The sequence below is a fragment of the Mustelus asterias genome, chromosome 6, assembly GCF_964213995.1.
Source record: "Mustelus asterias chromosome 6, sMusAst1.hap1.1, whole genome shotgun sequence".
NCBI classification, from domain to species: Eukaryota; Metazoa; Chordata; class Chondrichthyes; order Carcharhiniformes; family Triakidae; genus Mustelus; species Mustelus asterias.
The window spans coordinates 26,602,787-26,629,499 of NC_135806.1; positions in this window are offsets into that span (position 1 = coordinate 26,602,787).

Below are 26,713 nucleotides of genomic sequence, written 5' to 3' on the forward strand. Positions count from 1 at the left end.
TCCAGTCCTCTGGTACTTCTCCAGAAGTAAGAAGTTTAACAACACCAGGTTAAAGTCCAACAGGTTTATTTGGTAGCAAAAGCCACACAAGCTTTCGGAGCTCTAAGCCCCTTCTTCAGGTGAGTGGGAATTCTGTTCACAAACAGAGCTTATAAAGACACAGACTCAATTTACATGAATAATGGTTGGAATGCGAATACTTACAACTAATCAAGTCTTTAAGAAACAAAACAATGTGAATGGAGAGAGCATCAAGACAGGCTAAAAAGATGTGTATTGTCTCCAGACAAGACAGCCAGTGAAACTCTGCAGGTCCACGCAACTGTGGGAGTTACAAATAGTGTGACATGAACCCAATATCCCGGTTGAGGCCGTCCTCGTGTGTGCGGAACTTGGCTATCAGTTTCTGCTCAGCGACTCTGCGCTGTCGTGTGTCGCGAAGGCCGCCTTGGAGAACGCTTACCCGAATATCAGAGGCCGAATGCCCGTGACCGCTGAAGTGCTCCCCAACAGGAAGAGAACAGTCTTGCCTGGTGATTGTCGAGCGGTGTTCATTCATCCGTTGTCGCAGCGTCTGCATAGTTTCCCCAATGTACCATGCCTCGGGACATCCTTTCTTGCAGCGTATCAGGTAGACAACGTTGGCCGAATTGCAAGAGTATGTACCGTGTACCTGGTGGATGGTGTTCTCACGTGAGATGATGGCATCTGTGTCGATGATCCAGCACGTCTTGCAGAGGTTGCTGTGGCAGGGTTGTGTGGTGTCATGGTCACTGTTCTCCTGAAGGCTGGGTAGTTTGCTGCGGACAATGGTCTGTTTGAGGTTGTGCGGTTGTTTGAAGGCAAGAAGTGGGGGTGTGGGGGTGTTAGTGACCTGCAGAGTTTCACTGGCTGTCTTGTCTGGAGACAATACACATCTTTTTAGCCTGTCTTGATGCTCTCTCCATTCACATTGTTTTGTTTCTTAAAGACTTGATTAGTTGTAAGTATTCGCATTCCAACCATTATTCATGTAAATTGAGTCTGTGTCTTTATAAGCTCTGTTTGTGAACAGAATTCCCACTCACCTGAAGAAGGGGCTTAGAGCTCCGAAAGCTTGTGTGGCTTTTGCTACCAAATAAACCTGTTGGACTTTAACCTGATGTTGTTAAACTTCTTACTGTGTTTACCCCAGTCCAACACCGGCATCTCCACATCATCACTTCTCCAGAACACAGTCTAACAACACCAGGTTAAAGTCCAACAGGTTTATTTGGTAGTAAACGCCACTAGCTTTCGGAGCGTGCTGCTCCTTCATCAGGTGGAGTGGGAGATCTTAACCTGGTGTTGTTAGACTTCTTACTGTGTTTACCCCAGTCCAACGCCGGCATCTCCACATCACTTCCCCAGAAGCCAAGGATTTTTGAAAATTACAACAGAGTACATCCACTACCTCTGTAGCTACTTCTTCTGAGATCCCAGGATATAAAGCAGGGGATTTATCTGCTTTTAGCCCATAAGTTTGCCTAATGTTACTTCTCTTGTGATGGTGACAGTATTTAATTCCTCCCCTATATTCTTTAGTATTAATGGGATGTTTGAAGTATCTTCCACCGTAAAGACTGATGCAAAATATCTGTTCAACACTTCTGCCATTTCCTTGTTCTCCATAACTATTTCCCCAGATTCATTTTCTCAGGGGCCTATGTTCATTTTGACCTCTCTCTTCCTTTTCATATATTTAAAGAAGCTCTTATTGTCGGTTTTTATATTCCTCACTAGTTTGCTCTCATTGGTTATTTTCTCTCTCATTATCTTTTGAGCCCTCCTTTGATAGATTCTGAATTTATCCCAGTCTTTGGGCTACCACTGACTTTTGCCTCCTTGAATGATTTTTCTTTCAACTTAATGCTTTCTTTAACTTTCTTGATTAGCCATGGTTGGTTTATCCCTCTCGTAGAATCTTTCTTCCTTATATACATGGAAGGTGTTCCCATGCATCTGCTGCCCTTGTCCTTCTAGGTGGTAGAGGTTAAGAATTTGGTGACTGCTGTTGGAGGAGCCTTAGTGAGTTCCTGCAGTGCATCTTGTAGGTGGTACACACTGCTGCCATTGTTCGTCAGTGATGGAGAGAGCCAATGTTGAAGGTGGTGGATAGGGTGTCAGTAAGTGGAAGCATGAGATAATTTGGAATAATGCTGTGCGTAAGATGATTGAGCTGAACAAGGGAGAGAGCATGCTTAAAGGTTCTCAGATAATGCGCTTGAGATCTTGGAGGGGGAGGAGAGTTGTCCTTTATCTGCAGTGGCAGGAGGTCCTCAATACATAATGTGAAGGCAGTGTGAACAGACAGCATTCAATTGTTGTTTGCTCCAGTTGCAATAATTAATTGACCTTTCTGGCTGTTCGGGGATTCCTGGCATCCTGCGCATGGCTGAGGGGGTAATGGGCACGCCATCTCCGTATTCCCCCTCCATTACTCCTTCAATGTTCTCCCCATTTAAAGATGAGTGATGAACACCTTTGTCCTCTTCCATCTATAATCCTCGCTGCTCACAATGTTGTGCTGGATGCAGCTAATCACTGTTGTTCTGAACACCCACACTGAGAAGTACTGAAGAAACCCATGGATGATGATTTCCCTTCCGCTTCTGATGTGGCATCAGTAAGGTCCCCAGAACCTCTCATCTTGCTGATGGCCATTTTAAAGGCTTCAATCCTCTCAAAAAACTTTAGACTGACAAGAACTATCTGCTAAATGTTTGCAGGAGGGAACTGACAAAGTAGTTTCAAGCATCGAGCCTTTGTACAGAGCTTCCTGAGCCTCTACTTTTATACGCTTGTCAAGGTTCCCCTTTTTTTAGTTGTTGCTTTGTCAGATTGGATTAAATGGAGAACTCAATAAGAATCACATATCTGCAGGTTCCTGCATAGAGACCTTCATGGATTTCTGCCAGCTCTCCCTGTGCATTCTGTTGGACATACAGCATCAGATGCCAAATAGACGTCTCCAGAGGCTGGTCACCTGCCTTGGACTCAGCATAGTCCTGGTCTCCAGCAATGCTCCCACTGTCAGCACTTTGGGAAACTTTCTGCTACTTCCTCATGCGAGTGTGGTGTGTCCTCACCACTATGTGCTACATGTGGAGATGATGGCTTAATTCCCACTGATGTGTGAGTACCTGTGCTGATGCCTGGTACTGAGAGACAGCATAACATAGATGCAGGAGCAATGTCTTCCTGGGTGCCTCAGGGGTGTCCTCAGGATTGCCTGCACTTTGTGCAGTTGGCTCATCTATGGAAGGAAGGTAAACCCAATCACCATCATCACTATACATGCACAGTGGCCTGATGAGGCAATGGAGAGATGCTGCATCGGCGCTTCGTGGACAATCTGGCTGGAACAGCTCTCACTTTCTGATGAGAGGAGCCTGTAAACTCTCATGCATACCGGCAGCACATGCACAGGGACCTACACACTTACCTTCATCCCAGACCCCTATCTCACCAGGACTGGGAGGAGTGCGTTGGCCAGTGGCAGTCCAACTCCAGAGCACAGAGGCCTAATGTGCTGACAGTCCAGCCTTGACAGGGCAGATTTCAGTGCCAGTTGGCATACACACTCAGATCTCAGACCGCACAGGGGAACGGACACCCAACTACAACTCTCCACACAGGCCCATGCCATCTCTGCTCTTACCCTTGCCATTCGTAGAAGATCATTAAACCTTTGCAGTCAGGTGCAGCACACAATGCCATGCTCACTGACCTGGGCAGATACCTCGGTCCAGACCTTCACAGTTAGGTGGGACGGCCTTCTCTTGCCATCTTGGGCATCAGGATGTTTTGCCTGGGACTGACATCCTGCACTAGCACAGAGAGGCATGCATCTAAGAAATGGGGGCATTTAGCCTACCCAACTTGCCCTCCCACCTTCCTTGACCTTCTGGTGCGATTGACATTACTGAACATCGGTAAGATTATTACTCTTAAGCCATACAGTGCCCTCAGCCATCCCCACAGCTGCTGACAGCCTTCAGGGAGATGCCTCCTCTGGTTGGACCTAGTGCACTACTCTTTTGCGCCCCCTGTCCACTCAGAGATGCCCATCGGAAGAGGCGTTGCACGCTGGGAGGGCCTAAATTGGCCAACTAGTGTAATACGGCATTAACAACACAATCTTGGGCAGGAGCAAGATTCATATCGGCTCCTGCCTGCATCGACCTTGGGTCTGCCCCAAAGGTAAAATTCAGGCCAAAGTCTTCTCGAAAGTTACTTTCAGGAAAGTGCAGCGGACAAAAAGTTTATTCTTCAAAGTTATAAAATATCTAGTCACTGCTCATCCAAACTCCAAATATTCTGACTGTATTAAAGGAATCACTGGAGAGAAACCTCAAGGTCATCATTTCTCTGGATCAGTGGAGATGTATTTGGAAAATGGCGCATTCATCAACTTGTTCATTATATGACCATATATACTGGCCTCCAGTAAGGGCAGCTGGAGCAAAGCTGACAGTCAATGATTTATGTTGGTGATCTCAGCTGGAAAGAGGCACCTTGGCGCATGTTCCTGAGAGTTGTACATTTTTATTTTTCTTTTGCTCCTGAAGAATTGCAGCCAGTAAATGACCTGAGTTATAAATTGCTGGGTAATTATCATTGCATCATAAACACCTTTGGGAATAAAATATTTACACTTCCAATGTTGGCCAAAAAAGTAATACATATTTTCTGAAGGGAATGCTGAACTGCCCAACATATAAAGAGGTGGTAATCTGGGGATTTCAAATGTGAAGGGTGAAAGGCCTCTAACTCAGGGTCAGCAAACTCTAAGAATTCTCCGGTGCTCTATTTTTTTTATCGAAGTGGTTAACACATTCAGCTAAAATCCCTCTATTTGTTATTTTTTTGAGGTTACAACCAACAAATCAAGGAACATTTATTTCCACACATTCCACAGATTAGGAACAGGAGTAGGCCATTCAGCCCCTCACATCTACTTCCCCATTCAGTAAGATCAAGGTTTCCCAAACTTTTTCAGGAATGGAAACCCCTTTGATCTCCCAGAGTACTGAAGGAAGCCCTGAGAAACATTCTTACTATATTTTCAAGAGTTAAAGCACAAAAATGATTATTAATGTGCAATAGGTGCAAACACACAAAAACAAACTTAAAAGATCTTTCTATGTCTTGTGTGTATAAATTTATGACAAAGTTCTGTTTTTCAACAAATAGTCCCCAAGTCTTACCTTCTTGCCGTTTTTAATGGGAGCACCCACTCACGCATATTCCCTCACCCACAGTTGCCCTTACTCTCACCCACACTCGCTCACACCCCCACCCTCACCTAGCCTCACACTCACCCATCCTCACCCCCATCCTCACCCCCACCCACCCTTACCCTCACCCACTCTCACCCTCACATTCACCGTCACCCTCATTCACCCTCACCCACTCTCACCCTCACCCACTCTCATCCTCACCCCCATCCTCACCCCCACCCTCACACACATCCACCCTCACTCTCACTCACCCACTCTCACCCCCCTCACACACTCTCACCCTCCCCCACCCTCACTCTCACCCGCATCTACCCTCACCCTCACTCTCACCCACACCCTCACCCACCCTCAGCCATTCTCATTCAAACCCATCCTCACCTATTCTCATGCACTCACCCTCAATCACCAATGCACGCCCTCAGCCTCACCCATCCTCACCTTCATCCACTCTCATCCTCATCCCCATCCACCATCATCCACCCATTCCCACATTCTGATGCACGTCCAGACTCTCACCCACTCACCCTCCTCTCGTGCCCCTGCAGCCTCCGCTCTTCTCAGCCTGCCCTCTAGAGGGCCCACTCTGGCCCTGATCTCGGCTGGGGCCCTTCCCCCTCCCTGGCTGAACTGACCCCAGAACCCTTCCGGAGTCCCACGAATTCCCTGAATTAGATGATGGTTCAGGTCCATGAAATGATCAGCTCCATTTAACTATCATAACTTCACATCCTTTGATGATCTTACCTAACAAAAATCTATTCATCTCAGTTGGGAAAGCTTGAACTACCCCAGCATCTATTGCCTTTTTTGAGAGGGAGTTTGCAGATATTGATTACATTTTAGTAAAAAATTATTTCCTAATTTCTGTTGTAAATGGCCAAGCTTTAATTTTTAGATGTCGCTCCCTTATTTTTGATTTCTCCATCATAAGACATAGTTTCTCTTTATCGACTCAATTCAATCCTGTTAACACTTCAAACAACGTGATCAGATTATTGCTGTAAGAAGGTGGCCAGTTACCCTGGGTGAATAAAACCCAGTATTTACAAGACAGAAACAGCAGATCCCGACTACTGTTTGTTTCACACGAGACTTCCTTACTTCGTTATCCATCCCCGTTCAAAATATCCTTCAATTTCTTTCTCTTGTTTGTATTTAGTTTCCTTTCAAAGTATTGATCCTGTTCACCTCAACTACTTCCTGTGGTGTCGAGTTCCACATTCTAACCATCCTCTAGCTCCTGCCCCGACTAGACTATCCAATGAGTTCCGTCCCCACACAAGCTACCGCCATGACCTACCCTACTCCTTCACCCACTTACCTCTCACCTTACCAATTCTCCCACTCCTGCCACCCTACCTCCTCACCAAGTGACTGGCCACCCTACCCTTCCACCTGCCACCCCTCACCTAGCCACCTGCAACTCTACCTTCTCACCCACTTTGTATTTACCCTACTAATCTCCCTGGCACTAAGGGTCAATTTAGCATGGCCAATCAACCTAACCTGCACATCTTTGGACTGTGGGAGGAAACCGGAGCACCTGGAGGAAACCCATGCAGACACAGGGAGAACATGCAAACTCCACACAGTGATACAAGCTGGGAATCGAACCTGGGTCCCTGGCGCTGTGAGGCAGCAGTGCTAACCACTGTGCACCATGCTTATCTATCATTCCACTTTCTCCCCCACTTCACTGCACGCTGTCCCCTCACCCAACCACTTGTTAGACTACCCAATCACCCACTCACATTACACATTTCACGTCTCTTTGTAGCTTCTCAAAGCGGCTTTAGGACATTTAAACTTAACGGAATGTGGCAACTGGTGCAGCATAGTGGCACAATGATTAGTACTGCTGCTTCACAGCGCCACAGACTTGAGTTCGATTCCTGGCTTGAGTCACTGTCTGTGTGGAGTCTGTATGTTCTCCCCATATCTGCGTGGGTTTCCTCCGGGCGCTCCCGTTTCCTCCCACAGTCCAAAAGACGTGCTGGTTAGGTACAATGGCCATGCTAAGTTCTCCCTCTGTGTACCCAGACAGGTGCTAGAATGTGGCCTACTTGTGACATTAATAAAATAAACTTTAAACTTTAACTTGTGATTATGATGTGAGATGTGATTGGAGAAACAGTGAGTATAAAAGGCATGAATCTGCCCCTGTAATGAGGAATTCCCTCTCTCCTGCTTTGCTGCTATTCCTTTAATCAAAGATTCTGTATCTAGACAGGAGGCGGTGGTGTAGTGGTATTGTCACTGGACCAGTAATCCAGAGACCCAGGGGACGTGGGTCTGAATCCCACCATGGCAGATGGTGAAATTTGAATTCCATAAAAGTCTGGAATTAAGAATCTACCGATGACCATGAAGCCATTGTTGATTGTCATAAAAATCTATCTGGTTCATTAATGTCCTTTAGGGAAGAAAACTGCCGTCCTTACCTGGTCTGGCCTACATGTGACTCCAAATCCACAGCAATGTGGTTGACTCGTAAATGCCCTCAAGGATGGGCAATAAATGCCCAGCCAGTTACGCCCACATCTCATGAATGAATAAAAAAAAACGAAGGGTGAGTCCTGGCTTCCCCTGAGGAGGAGAGTGAGACAGGTTTGTCTCTGGGCAGTCCCCTTCGGAAGATAGAGGACATCCATAACCATGCATTGCAGGATGAAGATGCTGGGCTTTGGTTGTCACAACCAGGGTTGGGTGTCACAGGAGGGTCATTCTGGAGCATCAGAGGCAGATAAGTTCCTGAATGCCAGACATCCCTGGGGCATCATGGAAAGAAGTTTGACAACACCAGGTTAAAGTCCAACAGGTTTATTTGGTAGCAAAAGCCACACAAGCTTTCGGAGCCTCATGGAGCCATGGACAAAGACTGGAGGAGTCCATGTGGAGAGCATGGGCTCCTTCATGGCTCATGGATCTCAGTGCATGGAGTTCCTCCTTGGAGAGAGTGGTCACCTTCTTGGATATCTGTATGTAACATCACTGTGTGTGGATATCGAGGCAGCAGCAGACAGAAAGAGTGCGACTCTCTGTATTGTTGAATGGCCAGTGTTGCTAATGGCACAAAGATGTGAGGAGTGGATGCCAGCTGTGTTCCAGCTGCTGGCCTCATTCAGCAATCAACAGCACCATGAAAGGCCTGAGGCTGTTAAAGAGTCTGATCGGGGAATCTATTGAGAGTGGCAATGTCCTCTGTGCCTGTGCTGACCCCTCTGCGTCAGAATGGATATTGCCCAGCACTGTCTGGCAGAAGGAATTTATGACCTGCCTGATGGCATGATGAGCTGCCAACTGTGAGATGCTCCCCAGACTCACTGCTGACCCCTGGGAAAACAGGGTCACATCAAAATACAGGGCAACGGAGACCTTGATGGTTGCAGGTAGGGAAGTGCCATCAGGGCTATGAGACATCAGGTCACTGTGTACAACAGCACAAATCTCCACCTGGATTAGTGCAACCTCCTTCAGCACTGGCGCCTAATCGTCTGCAGGTAGCTGACACTTGGGTGGTACACCTGATGAGTTGGATAGTGTGTTCTCCTTGTAGCCCCTCGCTGTGTTCCTCTGATCTCTGCCTGACAAGGTGAATGCCTCTGCTGAGGCTCCTCTTTGCTGCCCTACCCAATATCGAACAGCCTATTCCCATCTCCAGTCCCTGAGCAGCCAGTGGTTTGCGCAGCAGGGTTTCCTCAGCCACCCTCTGCTGCCCAGGTGATGTCAATACCTTGATGCTCCCCTCAGGACTTGACACTCTCACTGTTGAGAAATACAAGCCTCTCAGCACCAGTAAAGGCAACTGTGTGCCACTGGTTGAGCAGTTGAGTGTGATTGTACATTGTTTATATGAGCTGACCATTAACTTCCATTAGGCCTGATGGCTCCTCACTGTATATAAGCACAGGGATTGTTGTCAGTGCAGGCTCGATGGGCCGAATGGCCTTCTGCATTGTAGGGATTCTATGATTCATCCTGACATGTTCCCGACACTGCATCTTCCTCATGTCTGCCATTTGAAAATCCTAAACTGGCCCAGTGAGGCTTTTTAATTGGCTCCATGATTAGCTTATCAGGCACTTAATTGGAGACATGGTGGGTTCCAGATATTCCCATTGAAAATTACATTACATTCCAGAGGTGGCAGAATGCTGCCCTCCTGGAAAGCAATTTTCAAATTACAGTCATATCCTTTCCCACTCCTGTTAGCAATTGGAAATCTAGCCTTTACTTTCCAAGGTAGATTACCTCATTATTCTTCCTAGCAGAAATGTACCACCTCACATATATCTATATTAAAATTCATTGGACCATTCTGTAAGTTCATAAATGTCCTTCTCCTGCATTATCTGGTCCAATCTGGTCATAAAGTTTGAAACTGTAAGTCAAATCAAATCAAATTCTAGTTCCTAAATCCAAATCATCCTATTTTCTCTAATTCCATTCTCATTACCATAAAAAACTCCTAAGAATATTAGTGAAAAAGCATTTAACATGCTTGTATGTAATTACTCTGTTTGTCACATTGTCAGAGAGATTAGCCCATAACTTTTTTAATGACTTTCTGAAAATTCAGATAAATAAATGACATGGGCAACTATTTGAATGTTAGTTTTTTGCACTATGGCTGAAATTTTACGGTCCCGCCCGCCAAGTGAATTGGAGCAGGCGAGGGGTGGACAGTGGGAAGGTCTGTTGAGCTCAGGTGGGATTTTTCAGTTCTGGGACGAGCAAAGTCATAAAATCCTGCCTGTGTGCATGTTTGAAGACTATGGGTTAGCAATATTGAGGTCCCTATTGTATGGGTGCAAACATGATGAAGCAGATTAATCGGCACTGCTCATGAGGACCTTAACCCACTTCTAGGTCACAGGAATGGGGTCATTTCCATAGTCAGGATGGAAAACTCACACACATTGAGGTGTACAAGGGCCACCCGCTCGGCTGAATAGCTGATAGTTGAAATGGTTCCTTACTGGATTGACAGAGAGACTCCAAAACTGCCAAAGGCCAAAGATAAAATGCAAGTTCCTTTCTTAAGTGCAGAAGCAATTGGACATCTTCCTAAATATAATTGCTCCCTTCTGGGATTGATCATCTTTGCTTTCAGCAACTTTTGGGATTCCTGGGGCGGGCACAGGCTCTGAGGTGTGCACGATGTTTCACCGAGCTTACTGGGTGGAACTCTGATGGTAGTCTGGAAGTGGCCTCAGACACTTGCCCCACCGCCACCTCCCAGCCCTACCCAGAGAAACTTACTGTCAATGTGGAGGGAAGTTAGTTGACGCAATTCCACTTTGAAATTTATGATGGAACCTAAATGGAGTAGAAATACAATCGTCCCTTCCCCAGGTCTCTGTCTGTCTTGTGGGTGATCTATTACTGATGTGCCATCACTCAACAGGAATTATGTAAAGAAATAATAACATTAAGTGGAAGTTGAGACTACTCCAGTACAAAACTGAGACAGTAACCCTCACTATAACGAAGATACAAATGTGAAAATATTTTTAATAGAGAGGAACTACAAGAAATCTGAAATAAACAAAAAAAATCTGGAAAAGCTCAGCCAGCATCTGTGGAGAAAGGAGGTATTTAAACTCAAGCGTCCAAAAGTCCTGTTAGTCCTGGCTTTTGCGCAAGTTTCACATCAATATCTGACTGCTGTAAATTCAAATTGGTATCTCAGCAACATAACTGTTATCTTGGTGATAATTCACACTAATATTTTTCTTTCCTTCTTGATAGTCAGACACAACAAAACCTCGAAAAAAACCTCCCAAATTAACCTACCTATAAAAAGCAGGACCCCGAGGGTAGTAATCTCAGGATTGCTACCTGTGCCACGTACCAGTGAGGGTAAGAGTAGGATGCTCAGGCAGATGAACACGTGGCTGAGGAACTGGTGTAGGGGGCAGGTTTTCAGATTTTGAGATCATTGGGACCTCTTCTGGGGCAGGTGGGACCTGTACAAGAGAGATGGGTTACACCTGAACTACAAGGGGACCAACATACTTGCAGGGAGGTTTGCGAGTGTTATTGGGGAGGGTTTAAACTAGATTTGCAGGGGGGTGGGAACCAGAGTGCCAGAGCAGATAGTGGAGCGGGGATGAAAATAAATGATGTTAATAGTTCATGCAAAATCACAAATAGAAGGGTTGTGTGTGGTGGTAATAATCTTCTGAGGTGTGTCTATTTCAATGCCAAGAGTATTGTGGGGAAGGCAGACGAGCTGAGGGCGTGGATTGTCACATGGAATTATGACATTATAGCCATTAGTGAAACTTGGCTACAGGAGGGGCAGGACTGGCAGCTCAATGTTCCAGGGTTCCGATGTTTCAGACGTGATAGAGGCAGAGGGATGAAGGGTGGGAGGGGGGGGGGGGGGTTGCAGGGGTGGCATTGCTAGTCAGGGAAAATGTTACAGCAGTGCTCAGGCAGGACAGATTAGAGGGCTTGTCTACCGAGGCCATATGGGCGGAGCTGAGAAACAGGAAAGGTATGACTACATTAATGGGGTTGTATTATAGACCACCCAATAGTCAGCGAGAATTGGAGGAGCAAACCTGCAGAGAGATAGCAGACAACTGCAGGAAACAAAGTTGTGATAGTAGGGGATTTTAATTTTCTACATATAGATTGGGACTCCCATACTGTTAAAGGTCTAGACGGGTGAGAGTTTGTAAAATGTGTTCAGGAAAATTTTCTAAATCAATATATAGAGGTACCAACTAGGGAGGATGCAATATTAGATCTCCCATTAGGAAATGAGTTAGGACAAGTGACGGAAGTGTGTGTAGGGGAACACTTTGGTTCCAGTGATCATAACGCCATTAGTTTCAACTTGATCATGGATAAAGATAGATCTGGTCCTCGGGTTGAGGTTCTAAACTGGAAAAAGGCCAAATTTGAAGAAACGAGAAAGGATCTAAAAAGCGTGGATTGGGACAGGCTGTTCTCTGGCAAGGATGTGATTGGTAAGTGGGAGGCCTTCAAAGGAAAAATTTTGAGAGTGCAGAGTTTGTATGCTCCTGTCAGGATTAAAGGCAAAGTGAATAAGAATAAGGAACCTTGGTTCTCGAGGGATATTGGAACTCTGATAAAGAAGAAGGGAGAGATGTATGACATGTATAGGCAACAGGGAGCAAATAAGATGCTTGAGGAGTATAAAAAGTGCAAGAAACTACTTAAGAAAGAAATCAGGAGGGCTAAAAGAAGACATGAGGTTGCTTTGGCAGACAAGGTGAAGGATAATCCTAAGAGCTTCTACAGGTATATTAAGAGCAAAAGGAAAGTAAGGGATAAAATTGGTCCTCTTGAAGATCAGAGTGGTCGGCTATGTATGGAACCAAAAGAAATGGGGGAGATATTAAATGGGTTTTTTGCATCCGTATTTACTAAGGAAACTGGCATGGAGTCTATGGAAATAAGGCAAATAAGTAAGGAGGTCATGGAACCTATACAGATTAAAGGGGAGGAGGTGCTTGCTGTTTTGAGGTAAATCAGAGTAGATAATTCCCCAGGACCGGACAGGGGTATTCCCACGGACCTTGAAGTGTTGAAATTGCAGGGGCCCTGGCAGATATATTTAAAATGTCGGTATCCACGGGTGAGGTGCCGGATGATTGGAGGATAGCTCATGTTGTTCCGTTGTTTAAAAAAGGCTCAAAAAGTAATGCGGGAAATTATAGGCCGGTAAGTTTGACGTCAGTATTAGGTAAATTATTGGAAGGAGTACTAAGAGATAGGATCTACAAATATTTGGATAGACAGGGACTTATTAGGGAGAGTCAACGTGGCTTTGTGCGTGGTAGGTCATGTTTAACCAATCTATTAGAGTTTTTCGAGGAGGTTACCAGGAAAGTGGATGAAGGGAAGGCAGTGGATGTTGTCTACATGGACTTCAGTAAGGCCTTTGACAAGGTCCCGCATAGGAGGTTAGTTAGGAAGGTTCAGTCGCTAGGTATACATGGAGAGGTAGTAAATTGGATTAGACATTGGCTCAATGGAAGAAGCCAGAGAGTGGTAGTGGAGGATTGCTTCTCTGAGTGGAGGCCTGTGACTAGTGGTGTGCCACAGGGATCAGTGCTGGGTCCATTGCTGTTTGTCATCTATATCAATGATCTGGATGATAATGTGGTAAATTGGATCAGCAAGTTTGCTGATGATACAAAGATTGGAGGTGTAGTGGACAGTGAGGAAGGTTTTCAAAGCTTGCAGAGGGATTTGGACCAGCTAGAAAAATGGGCTGAAAATTGGCAGATGGAGTTTAATGCAGACAAGTGTGAGGTATTGCACTTTGGAAGGACAAACCAAGGTAGAACATACAAGGTAAATGGTAGGACACTGAAGAGTGCAGTAGAACAGAGGGATCTGGGAATACAGATACATAATTCTCTAAAAGTGGCGTCACAGGTAGATAGGGTCGTAAAGAGTGCTTTTGGTACATTGGCCTTTATAAATCAAAGTATTGAGTATAAGAGTTGGAATGTTATGGTGAGGTTGTATAAGATATTGGTGAGGCCGAATTTAGAGTATTGTGTGCAGTTTTGGTCACCTAATTACAGGAAGGATATTAATAAGGTTGAAAGAGTGCAGAGAAGGTTTACAAGGATGTTGCCGGGACTTGAGAAACTGAGTTCCAGAGAAAGGTTGAATAGGTTAGGACTTTATTCCCTGGAGCGTAGAAGAATGAGGGGAGATTTGATAGAGGTGTATAAAATTATGATGGGTATAGATAGAGTGAATGCAAGCAGGCTTTTTCCACTGAGGCTAGGGGAGAAAAAAACTAGAGGACATGGATTAAGGGTGAATGGGGAAATGTTTAAAGGGAATATTAGGGGGGCTTCTTCACACAGAGAGTGGTGGGAGTGTGGAATGAGCTGCCAGATGAAGTGGTGAATGTGGGCTCACTTTTAACATTTAAGAAAAACTTGGACAGGTACATGGATGAGAGGGGTGTGGAGGGATATGGTCCAGGTGCAGGTCAGTGGGACTAGGTGGAAAAATGGTTCAGCACAGCCAAGAAGGGCCAAAAAGCCTGTTTCTGTGCTGTAATGTTCTATGGTTCTATGGTTCTATGGTTCTATTGCTGGCTCACTGGTAGTAGATGAATGACTGAACTTGTCCTTGGATGCAAGGGCTAAAGAAATGCATTTATAGAGCCATAGAGGTTTACAGCATGGAAACAAGCCCTTCGGCCCAACTTGTCCATGCCTTTTTTAAAAAAAACCCTAAACTAATCCCAATTGCCCGCATTTGGCCCATATCCCTCTATCGTACCCATGTAACTATCTAAATGCTTTTTAAAAGATAAAATTGTACCTCTGGCAGCTTGTTCCAGACACTCACCACCCTCTGTGTGAAAGAAATGCCCCTCTGGACACTTTTGTATCTCTCCCCTCTCACCTTAAACCTATGCCCTCTAGTTTTAGACTCCCTTACCTTTGGGAAAAGATATTGACTATCTACCTTGTCTATGCCCCTCATTATTTTATAGACCTCGATAAGGTCATCCCTCAGCCTCCTATGCTCCAGAGAAAAAAGTCCCAGTCTATTCAGCCTCTCCTTATAACTCAATCCATCAAGTCCCAGTAGCATCCTAGTAAATCTTTTCTGCACTCTTTCTAGTTTAATAATATCCTTTCTGTAATAGGATGACCAGAATTGCACACAGTATTCCAAGTGTGGCCTTAACAATGTCTTGTACAAGTTCAACAAGACGTCCCAACTCCTGTATTCAATGCTCTGACCGATGAAACCAAGCATGCCGAATGCCTTCTTCACCACTCTGTCCACCTGTGACTCCACTTTCAAGGAGCTATGAACATGTACCCCTAGATCTCTTTGTTCTGTAACTCTCCCCAATGCCCTACTATTAACTGAGTAAGTCCTACCCTGGTTCAATCTACCAAAATGCATCACCTCGCATTTGTCTAAATTAAACTCCATTTGCCATTCGTCAGCCCACTGGCCCAATTGATCAAGGTCCCGTTGCAATTGGAGATAACTTCCTTCACTGTCCACTATGCCACCAATCTTGGTGTCATCTGCAAACTTACTAACCATGCCCCCTATATTCTCATCCAAATCATTAATATAAATGACAAATAACAGTGGGCCCAGCACTGATCCCTGAGGCACACAGTATAGTGACTGATCAACCTTCTTGCATCCCAAAGCACTTTACAGTCATACAATCCCTAGTGCAGAAGGAGGCCATTCGGCCCATTAAGTCTGCACTGACCACATCCCCCCCCAGCCCCATTCCCATAACCCCATCCATTTACCCTGCTAATCCCCCTGACATCAAGGTCAATTCAGCATGGCCAATCAACCTAACCTGCATGTCTTTGGACTGTGGGAGGAAACCAGAGCACACAGACATGGGGAGAAAGTGCAAACTCCACACAGAGAGTGACCCGAGGCGGAATTGAATCTGGGTCTCTGGTGCTGTGAGGCAGCAGTGTTAACCACTCTGCCACCGTGCCTTGGGAGATTTAACCATTAGAACTGGGGTCCCAACAGTCAACAGAAATGTGTGTCACTGACATGCATGGAGGGATGGTAGGACTTCCTACTGTAGTTTACTATTAGTTGCCATTAAAGGGACTAGTGCAGAGGGAGCTGGTCAATTAAAAGTACTGGGTGGGTCTAGTGTCAGCAGTCAGCTAGCTTGAACCCAGAGGCCAATAGGAGGAGGTGGACTGCTGAGAAGGCAGCATAGAGATGGAAGCAGAAAGAGGAAACATCGACAGCATACCTCCCTTCAGACACTTTTGTAAAGCAGTCCATGAAAGGAGGTAGGTTCTGTTTCCAGAAGGCGAAAAGAGGAAGCCAGCAAGTGTCCCCAGGAAGGCATGTCTGGTGGTGGCCGCTGTCACGAACAGTCGAGGTGTCTTTGCCAGAACCTGGAATCAGCGCAGGAAGAGATTTCACGCCCTGCTGCAGTCTGCAAGATGGAGTAATTTTCACAGTCGTCTACTGGAAATTCAGTGATAGATGAGTGATGGATGCCCATAATATCTGAGGTCAGCTGGCATCAGAAGGAACCAATATTAACAGTTATCATGCACCGTAAAGCCATGCTAAGACATGAATGAATGCTGCATTGAGATGGCTGAATGGCCACCTCACCATGCTATCTCAGTGGTGAGGTACTGCGTGTTTACAGTGCCTCAGGGTGACCACCACACCAGTGCCAAGAGACAGTACTGACATTGCCTATGCTCATGCTTGCAGGTGAAGTGCGCTATGAAAGCCAGGAAGTGCTAATGGACTGGAGGTGCAGTTGTTGTTATCACTATCAGCGATGAAGGACAGAGGTATGTAAATGTGATGGGTAACTGCAGAGTAGCCTGTCACTAAAGGCGAGTCAGGTGGAGAGGACATGGAGTGTAAAGATTTATTTATGTTCGACATTCCTTACAGCATATATGAGACACGAGTGAGGTCTTTCACCTCCACTGGAAGCTTCTCGCCAAGGGAGGCAAGAGGACTCGGGTGACAGAAGGCAGATTTTACTTTCATAATGTATCTCCACCAAGCCCAGCTGGAGATGAGGGTTTGCCCAGGGTTACATCAACACTGGACAGCTCACAGAGTGTCAGACAATTCAGAGACACTGCATTACTTCATTCCTGCACAGATACATACATATTGGTGGACAAACGCACAGGAGGAGGTTGTGGAGGCAGTGACAGGTGTGGCCTCTTCACCTCAGAGGAGTGAAGAAATGCCCAGCAAAGCTTGGTTTCATGCAGGTGGTGAGTCTCAGTGTCATCAGCAAATTAATGAAGATCTGTTGGAGTTTCCAGAGGCAGTGTGAATGATGGAGGACTCAATCCTTGACACAACTGACGACATTTCTCTGCTTTGTGAAAGAACAATGTCCTCCATTGAGAAAGTGGTGATTCTCATGGAGAGACACATGGAGTATAGCGCTGAGTGGATGCTGGCGTTGTGAGGAGACAGGCAGAGCATGGCCTCACCTATGGGGTCAGTGGAGTGATAAGAGAGCTAGGTGGGTCAACCATCGATCTCCCCTCTTCCAGGAGGTCAACCAATCCAGGCGACCACAGGAGTTAATGTGAGGCCTCAAAAGGCAGGGGAAGGGCATACGTCAGGCAATGGGGGTTTTCTCTGGGGACTTCCACAGTTGATGACACAGCCTCAGTCCTTCGATGGTGACACAAACTCTGGAGCCTATTGGATCCTTGACACAGGCCACTGCCAGCTAATGTCCTGGAGAACAGGCAACAACTTTCCTCCACATCAACTTGAGGTGCAAGAAGAGAACATCATACTAGTTACAATAAGCATGAGCCGAGGAGCATGAACTAGGCAAAGGAGTTTACTGGGTGATATTATATTGCAACAGGCAAACTTGTGTCATATTTAATGAAAGAAAAGGTTGTTGTCAAGTAACCTATCAAGAGATGTCTTTTTATTTCAATGCAACAAGTCAATTGTTGGAGGTGATCTTGAGTCCACTCCGTTGTCTGCTAGAATGCCGATGGGGGCTCAAGATCTAGAACTTGCGAATCTCACCGACAAGATCACGATTCCAGATCTTCCCGCCCCTTGTCGGTGATGTCATCAGGTTCACACCCATAATGCCGGCATGACACGACATTGGTGCGGTTTACAACAGGTTCACGCAGACGTGAGCCTGTCATGGGGGTCTCCCCAGGGGTGTAAAGGTGAGTATAGTCCCTGAGAGAGAGGGACATGGCCAGGCAGCACCCTGACACTGCCTCCTGGTACTGCCCCTTGGTACAAGTTGGCGCTGTGTTCATGTCAACCTGGCAGCACCTGGGTCTAGTATCTCCTTGCACTTATCCTCAAGTGGAACGTCTGCTAATCAGTGAGTCGCTAATCTCCCTGCCCTGTAGTGGTCATGTGGCCTGGACCCCTAGGGCCACCTTTATCAACTGGCACCTGTTGAGTTGCCTCATAATCATCCTCCGCCTCTGAGGATGAGCTTCACTCAATGTCTTCCTCTTGTTTCAGTGCTACCCACCCCCCCGTTGTGCAATGTGCTGCAGACTATTATCATGCAGGATATCCTTGAGGGTGCATATTGCAGGGCTCCCCAAAATCCATCGAGGCATTGAAACCTCATCTTCAATGGCCTGTTTGATGGAGATGGTTATGTTTGTCTTCTGCCTAATTGTTGGGGTAGTGCACGGGGCTCAGAAGCTTTGTCTTCAGTGGTTACCCCTTGTACCCTTAGATCTAGCTATGAAGACCATGCGGCTGGCTTGAAGAGATGAAGCAATTGGCACTATCTAAGGATGTTCGAGTATTGCCAGCTTCCTGGAAACCTTGTACATATCTCCCCGAAGTGTTTACAGTGGTGACACACTACCTAAACATTGAACGAGTGAAAGCCCTTTCTATTCATCAAGGATCTGGCTATTGTAAGGGAACCTTACTGGCCACATGAGTACAGCTGATGACTCCCTGCATCAGAGGAAGTCCAGCCACAGCTCTGAAGCTGACTGTCCTCTTGGCCTGACTGGTCTGATCTGTTGTGAACTTGATGATATATTGTCCAGCCCAACTGTACATGACATCCATCATCTCCTTTGTTCAGTGATGGGCTGCTGACTGACAGGGGCCATCCAGATCTGGAATGATCCACTGGTGAAAAGGTTGAGTGCAAATATCACCTTTAAGGCAACTGGCACTGGCCTAGTGGCCGCATCTCATGTTCCATTGTTCCACATAGTTCTGCCACTACCTCCCCAGAAAGGCACAGTCTGCGTAGGCTCGGGCATCTCGGTGAAGCTGAGCCTCTGCTGGCAAACCCATTGAGCCTGATTATGCGTTTTGCTATCAGGCTGCCCTCATTGTCCCATGAGCCCATCTCATGCACCTCTAGTGGCCTCCTTTAGACACTGGACCTTCCTTGGCCTCAGTACAGCCACACCATGTGGCTGCGTGCCTTTCTCTGGGCCACTTTCCTCCACACTGGAGTTAGTCAAAGTGTGAAAACACTAATCCTATCATCAGGTGAAGGCTGCACTGCCTTGGGATTCCAAGGAACCTTTGCCCTGCCTTTAGTGGCTACTTAGAACCTGGGAGACACCTTTCCAGGAGCAATAACTCTCTTTGCACCCACTCTCTGCAAAGCCCCCAAACAGGAAAGCCAGGCTTGGTGAGGACACACGCTGCTCACAGCTTCACAGGTTTGACACAATTCTGCTGTTGCTGAAACCTTCCCTCATTGCTGCAGGTGAGCCTCTGAGTTCTTGCACTTCCCCAGCACCGGTAATAAGCAACGACTCATCTGAAAGAATCCTGGTCTATTTGGCTCTTAACTGTGTTAAGTACCTGCCCGCCTCCGCCAGTGATCTGCCAAGCTATCTATTTCTGGGGATAATTAGCTGATTGTGGGCCACCATAGGGGGCCCTGCCTGAGGTGGGCCCTTGCTATTTCCCCCTGGCCCTGCCTCCATTCCTTCCTCAATATGACCTGTAATAGTTATTCTGACCCCCTGACTCTGAGGTGAGTGTGTTACCACTGAGCTCTGCTGCAATCTGCCAGCTAAAATTTCCCAAATTTATTCTTCACTGATGGAAATAAGTTCAGTTCTTTCATAATTTCAAGTTCGCGAATGCTTTGTTATCATCATTATTGCTCTGCTCTGACATCAATAACTTTTGGTGCCTAAAACAGCACATGATATTCTAAATGTGACTCTACTAATGAGCACCACTGGGTTAAAGGGAGCTGTTTTCACTTAAAACCAAATGCCCTTGAGATGAATCCTGGTACTTGATAGCTCTTGATAGCAGCTTCACGTTAACAGGATATTTTCAGCCAAAAATCAATAGTCACACCCAAATCTTTCTCTTTTTCAACTTTGTTAATGGACTGCAAAATAGACCCATTAATTATGTACATTTTCACAATTCCTGTTCCATCAGCCATTTCTTATCCCATTTGTTTAACTTGTTCATATAACTTCATTTGGTTGCAATCATAGAATCCCTACAGTGCAGAAGGGGGCCATTCAGCCCATCGAGCCTGCACTGACAACAATCCCACCCAGACTCAATCCCCGTAACCCAATATATTTACCCTGCTATTCCCCCTGACACAAAGGGACAATTTAACATGGCCAATCAACCTAACCCACACATCTCTGGACTGTGGGAGGAAACCGGAGCACCTGGAGGAAACCCACACACACACGGGGGAAATGCGCAAACTTCATTATTTGGAAGGCTGTGGAGTTTGGAGTGATTTTCAAATTTTACAATATTTATGAGTGGTACCTTATTCCATATTGATTGTCAATAGTGTGCGAACAGTGTTAAAGGAAAGATTTCTCAACTCTTACCCAGTAATGAAGTTCTCTCCGAACAACCCAACGATGAAAGTCCCATATCTGTGAAGAGAGAAACAAGGATGGACATTTCAGGTTGATTACTTTTTGTCAGAAGAGGAGGTAGTAAGAGATGTAACATGTTTTATAATAGGAACAACATGAATAGACTGAATTGAAATAAATAAATCACCACTTCACCTGGAAGAAGTGTTTGGGGTCCTCGATTGTGGGAAAGGAGAAAATAGCGGGCCAAATATTGCCTTTTGCACTTGCATGGGATTGTGCTTTGGGAAGCGGAGGCGGTGCTGGGGGTGATCGAAGAGTGGATCAGGGTGTCATGAAGCAAACAGGAGGGGTGAGAAGATAGGTTTGGCAGTAGGCAGGAGATGGCTGAAATGGCAGAGGATCAGTGATGGAGTACAGCGCATTGGTGAGATTATACCTGGAGTACTGTGTACAATTTTGGTCTACTTACTTAAGGAGAGATAGAATTGAATTGGGAGCTGTTCAGAGAAGGTTCACAAAGCTGATTCCTGGGATGAAAGGCTTGTCTTATGAGAAAGCAAAAGAGAAAATGCTGGAAAATCTCAGCAGGTCTGGTAGCATCTGTAAGAAGAGAAAAAAGAGCTAACATTTTGAGTCCAGATGACCCAAGGGTAAAGGGTCAGGGGCTCGCCTGCTGCAATGAGGGAAAGCTTCAGTGACAGCAGAGTTGTGGAAATGTATGATCCTCCCTATCTCTCTATAGCTACTTCCTCCAGTTTTACTTCCATCGTCACATCGCAAAGTCCAAGTGTCCTGCTGCTTTCAAGGCTATTGAAACAGCATGAAGGGCAGCTTCTTCAATAACAGCTTATAATTATATAGCACCTTTAGCGTAATAAACATCCAATGGTGCTTCACAGGAGCATTATAAAACAAAATGTGACACCGAAACACGTACGGAGATTTAGGTTAGCTGAACAAAAACCTGGTCAAAGAGGTAGGTTTTAAAGAATACCTTATAAAGAGAAAGTGAGGTTGAGAGGTGGAGAGTTGTAGGAAATCCAGAGCTTATGGTTTTGACCACTGAAGGCATGGCAGCCAATGGTTGAGCAATTGGGGATTATCTGAGGGTTGGGGGACTGAAGGAGATAACAGTGAGAAGGGAGGGTAGGGTGAGGCCGTGGAAAGATTTGAAAATGAAGAGGAGAATTTAAAACTCAAGACATTGTTTGACTGGGAGCAAATATAAGTCAGCAAACAGAGGGCTGGTGGGTGAATGGAACTTGTTACAAGTTGAGGCACAAGCAACAAAGTTTTGGGTTGCCTCAAGTTTACAGAGGGTAGAATGTGAAAGATCAACTCAAGAGTTGAGTTTGAGGTAACAAAGGCATGGTTGAGGTGTTTAGCAGCAAATGAGTTGAGATAGGAGTGAATTGGTGATGTTCCAGAGATGGAAATGAATGGTCTTAGTGATGGCTTAATTATGAGTTCAGAAGTTCATTTTGGAGTGAAATATGACATTACTACTGTAAATAGGCTGGCTTAGTCTCACTGTAGCCTGGGAGAGGGATGGATTCGGTAGCTGGGAAATTGAGTTTGGAGTTGTGCCCAAAGACAATGGCTTAATATTTAATTGGAGGGAATTTCTGCTCGTCCAGTACTGGATGTTGGATAAGCAGTCTAATAATTCAGCAAGAGTGGCTGAATTAACAGGGGTGATAGTGTGGTGGATCTCAGCACACTTGTGAAAACTAACATTGTGCTTTTGGGTGATGTCCCCAAGGGCCAGCATGTAGATGAAATAAAAAGAGAGGGCCACAGGTAGACCCTTGAGGGTCACCAGTGGTAATGATGTGGGAGTGGAAAGAGAAATGATACTTTTGGATCAGAATGGAACCATTGAGAACCATCCTACCTGACAGGATGGCAGTGGAAACCCTTTGGATGAGGATAATGTGGTCAATTGTGTCAAAGAACAAAGGAAATTACAGCACAGGAACAGGCCCTTCGGCCCTCCAAGCCTGCATCGACCATGCTGCCTGACTTAACTAAAACCTCCTACCCTTCCGGGGACCATATCCCTCTATTCCCATCCTATTCATGTACTTGTCAAGACGCCCCTTAAAAGTCACTAACGTATCCGCTTCCACTACCTCCCCCGGCAACGAGTTCCAGGCATCCACTATCTCTCTACAAAATCTGCCTCGTACATATCCTTTAAACCTTGCCCCTTGCACCCTAAACCTATGACCCCTAGTAATTGACTCTTCCACCCTGGGAAAAAGCTTCTGACTATCCACACTCTCCATGCCTCTCATAATCTTGTAGACTTCTATCAGGTCGCTCCGCAACCTTCGTCGCTCCAGTGAGAACAAACCAAGTTTCTCCAATCTCTCCTCATAGCTAATGCCCTCCATACCAGGCAACATCCTGGTAAATCTTTTCTGTACCCTCTCCAAAGCCTCCACATCCTTCTGGTAGTGTGGCGACCAGAATTGAACACTATATTCCAAGTGCGGCCTAACTAAGGTTCTATAAAGCTGCAACATGACTTGCCAATTTTTAAACTCAATACACTGGCCGATGAAGGCAAGCATGCTGTATGCCTTCTTGACTACCTTCTCCACCTGCATTGCCACTTTCAGCGACCTGTGTACCTGTACACCCAGGTCCCTTTGCCTATCAATACTCTTAAGGGTTCTGCCATTTACTGTATATTTCCTATCTGTATTAGACCTTCCAAAATACATTACCTCACATTTGTCTGGATTAAACTCCATCTGCCATCTCTCCGCCCAAGTCTCCAACAGATCTATATCCTGCTGTATCCTCTGATGCTCCTCATCGCTATCCGCAAATCCACCAACCTTTGTGTCATCCGCAAACTTACTAATCAAACCAGTTACATTTTCCTCCAAATCATTCATATATATTACAAACAGCAAAGGTCCCAGCACTGATCCCTGAGGAACGCCACTTGTCACAGCCCTCCATTCAGAAACGCACCCTTCCACTGCTACACTCTGTCTTCTTTGACCGAGCCAGTTTTGTAACCACCTTGCCAGCTCACCTCTGATCCCATGTGACTTCACCTTCTGCACCAGTCTGCCATGAGGAATCTTGTCAAAGGCCTTAGTGAAGTCCATATAGACAACAAAGGCTGATGATAGGTCAAGAAGGATGAGAAGGGAAAGTTTACCTTTGTCACAGTCACATAAAATTCCTTTTGTGAGTTTCATAAGAATCATTTTGGTACTGTAAGAGGGGCAGCATTGAGAATTGGTGATAAGCACCGCACTACTACTATGTTAATCGTGACAGGCAACTGCTCGAAGATGTCACTAGGATTGAAGACTCAGGTTCAAATAATGGGAAAGGTGTCATTACCCCTGAACAAGGTCTCCATCAAGGCCATGATGTTGATGTAATCATATGCAATAAGCTCATGGATGGCAAGGGCTTTGTTCACAATGAATGGACATTATGGAGGAAAATGAGTTGAGGGGTGGCGAGAGCGGATCCGCTGGCAGAGTTCAAAGGATCAGCAGTAGGAGGGATGAGTTGGACAGGAATGGAATTGGCTGGAAGGAAAGAGTGGGATGGGGCAATTGGGATTTCTGCTTGTGAAGGCAAGTCTCTCAATCTACCATTCCGAGGATGCCATCCGAGGCCAAGGGGGAAGCTGTATCTTAATCTAAGAGGAGTCAAACATGGACAGAAGCAAGAGAACAGGAAGGTGGAGGAGAAAGGGTGAGGCAGGGAATTGAAAGGGCAGAGTATCTGAGTTTGGGGAAATGAAAGGGGGCATGGCAATATGAGAAGAATCCTGGAGAAGTCAAGAGAAAATAAGTTAAAAGAAAAGTGTAAGTGGAAATCGAGTGTTAGGTTGGGGTCTAAGATTGGCAGCCAAAATGCATATATATATTTTAAATTCATTCATGGACATAAGCGTTGCTGGCTAGCATTTATTGCCCATGCCGAGTCACCCTTGAACTGAATGGCTTGCTAGGCCATTTCAGAGGGCAGTTAAGGGTCAACCACATTGCTGTGGTTGGAGTCACATGTACGCCAAACCAGGTAAGGATGGCAGATTTTCTTCCCTAAAGTACATTAGTGAACCAGATGTTTTTTTTCCCCGATGAGTGACAATAGTATCATGGTCATCAGTAGATTCTTACTTCCAGATATTTTTTATTGAATTCAAATTTCACCGTCTGCCGTGGCAGGATTCGAACCAGGGTCCCCAGAAAATTAGCTGAGTTTCTGGATTAATAGTCTAGCAATAATACCACTAGGCTATCGCCTCCCCAAATGATGTCTCGGAAAGGTCCAGTTATGTAGCTCTGGTTACATAAAAACCCGATGTAAACATGAAATAGATAGGAATAGGAAGGGTGATTACAGGGTTAAAAGGGTTGACTTAAATGGACTGCTCAGGTTTGGCTTTTATCCACTGGAGTATAGAAGATTATGCAGTGAGCTAATTAAGGTGTTTAAGATCATTAAAGGGATTGATTGGGTAGATAATGAGAAATTGCTCTCTCTGGTCGGGAGGTCTGGAACAAGGAGCCATAACCTAAGGGTAAGACCTTGACCGCTCAGGGTGATGTCAGGAAGTATTTCTTCACACAAAGGGTAGTGGAAATCTAGAACTCTCACTCCTAAAAATATTAAAATTGACATTGATACATTTGCTAGGCAGGGATATTAAGGGATATGGAATAAAGGGAGATAAATGGAACTGTGATATAGATCAGCCTTGATCTAATTGAATAGCAAACATTGAATGGTCTGCTTCTGCTCCTATCTTCCACTAAAACTGGTGCACGTTCTCTCTCTTTGACTGGGAAAGTAGTGTCTCTTTATGTTGCTGTTGGCCTTTAGGCCCTGCAGCAATGTGTGATTTCCTGCCCAGTGTTGGCCATGTTCGGGCCTGCATAGAGTCATAGAATCCCTACAGTACAGAAGGAAGCCATTTGGCCCATCAAGTCTCTACTGACCACTGTCCCACCCAGACCCTATTCCTGCAACCCCACACACTTACCCTGCTAATCCCCCTGACACTAGGGTCAATTTAGCACGGCCAATCAACCTAATCCACACATCTTTGGTTATTAGAAATTTGAAAAGTCAGTCTGAAAACTCGACTGAGTTCAGCCCTCAGATTCTTGGGCTGCCCATCTTGTCACATGCCTCTCTGGCACTGGTTCCTACATTGGATATCAAAGCTGGTCCCAATGTTAAGATGAGACATGAAGGCTCAGTTAGGGCACTTGAGAGTTACAAGTTAGCCAGGAAGGACCTAAAGAAAGAGTTAAGTAGAGCCAGGAGAAGACATGAGAAGTCTTTGGCAGGTAGGATCAAGGAAAACCCTAAAGCTTTCTATAGGTATGTCAGGAGTAAAAGAATGACTAGGGTAAGATTAGGGCCAGTCAAGGACAGTAGTGGGGAGTTCTGCGTGGAGTCTGAAGAGATAGGAGAGGCACTAAATGAATATTTTTCATCGGTATTCACACAGGAGAGGGACAGTGTTGTTGAGGGGAGTACTGAGATGCAGGCTGTTGGACTGGACAGGATTGAGGTTCATAAGGAGGAGGTGTTAGCAATTCTGGAAACGGTAAAAATAGATAAGTCCCCTGGGCCGGATGGGATTTATCCTAGGATTCTCTGGGAGGCTAGAGAGGAGATTGCAGAGCCTTTGGCTTTGATCTTTATGTCGTCATTGTCTACAGGAACAGTGCCAGAAGGCTGGAGGATGGCAAATGTTGTCCCCTTGTTCAAGAAGGGGAGTAGGGACAACCCTGGTAATTATAGACCGGTGAGCCTTACTTCTGTTGTGGGCAAAGTTTTGGAAAGGATTAAAAGAGGTAGGATTTATAAGCACCTGGAAAGGAATAATTTGATTAGGGATAGTCAGCACGGTTTTGTGAAGGGTAGGTCGTGCCTCACAAACCTTATTGAGTTCTTTGAGAAGGTGACCAAAGAGGTGGACGAGGGTAAAGCAGTTGATGTGGTGTATATGGATTTCAGTAAAGCGTTTGATAAGGTTCCCCGTGGTAAGCTTTTGCAGAAAATACGGACACATGGGATTGAGGGTGATTTAGTGGTTTGGATCAGGAATTGGCT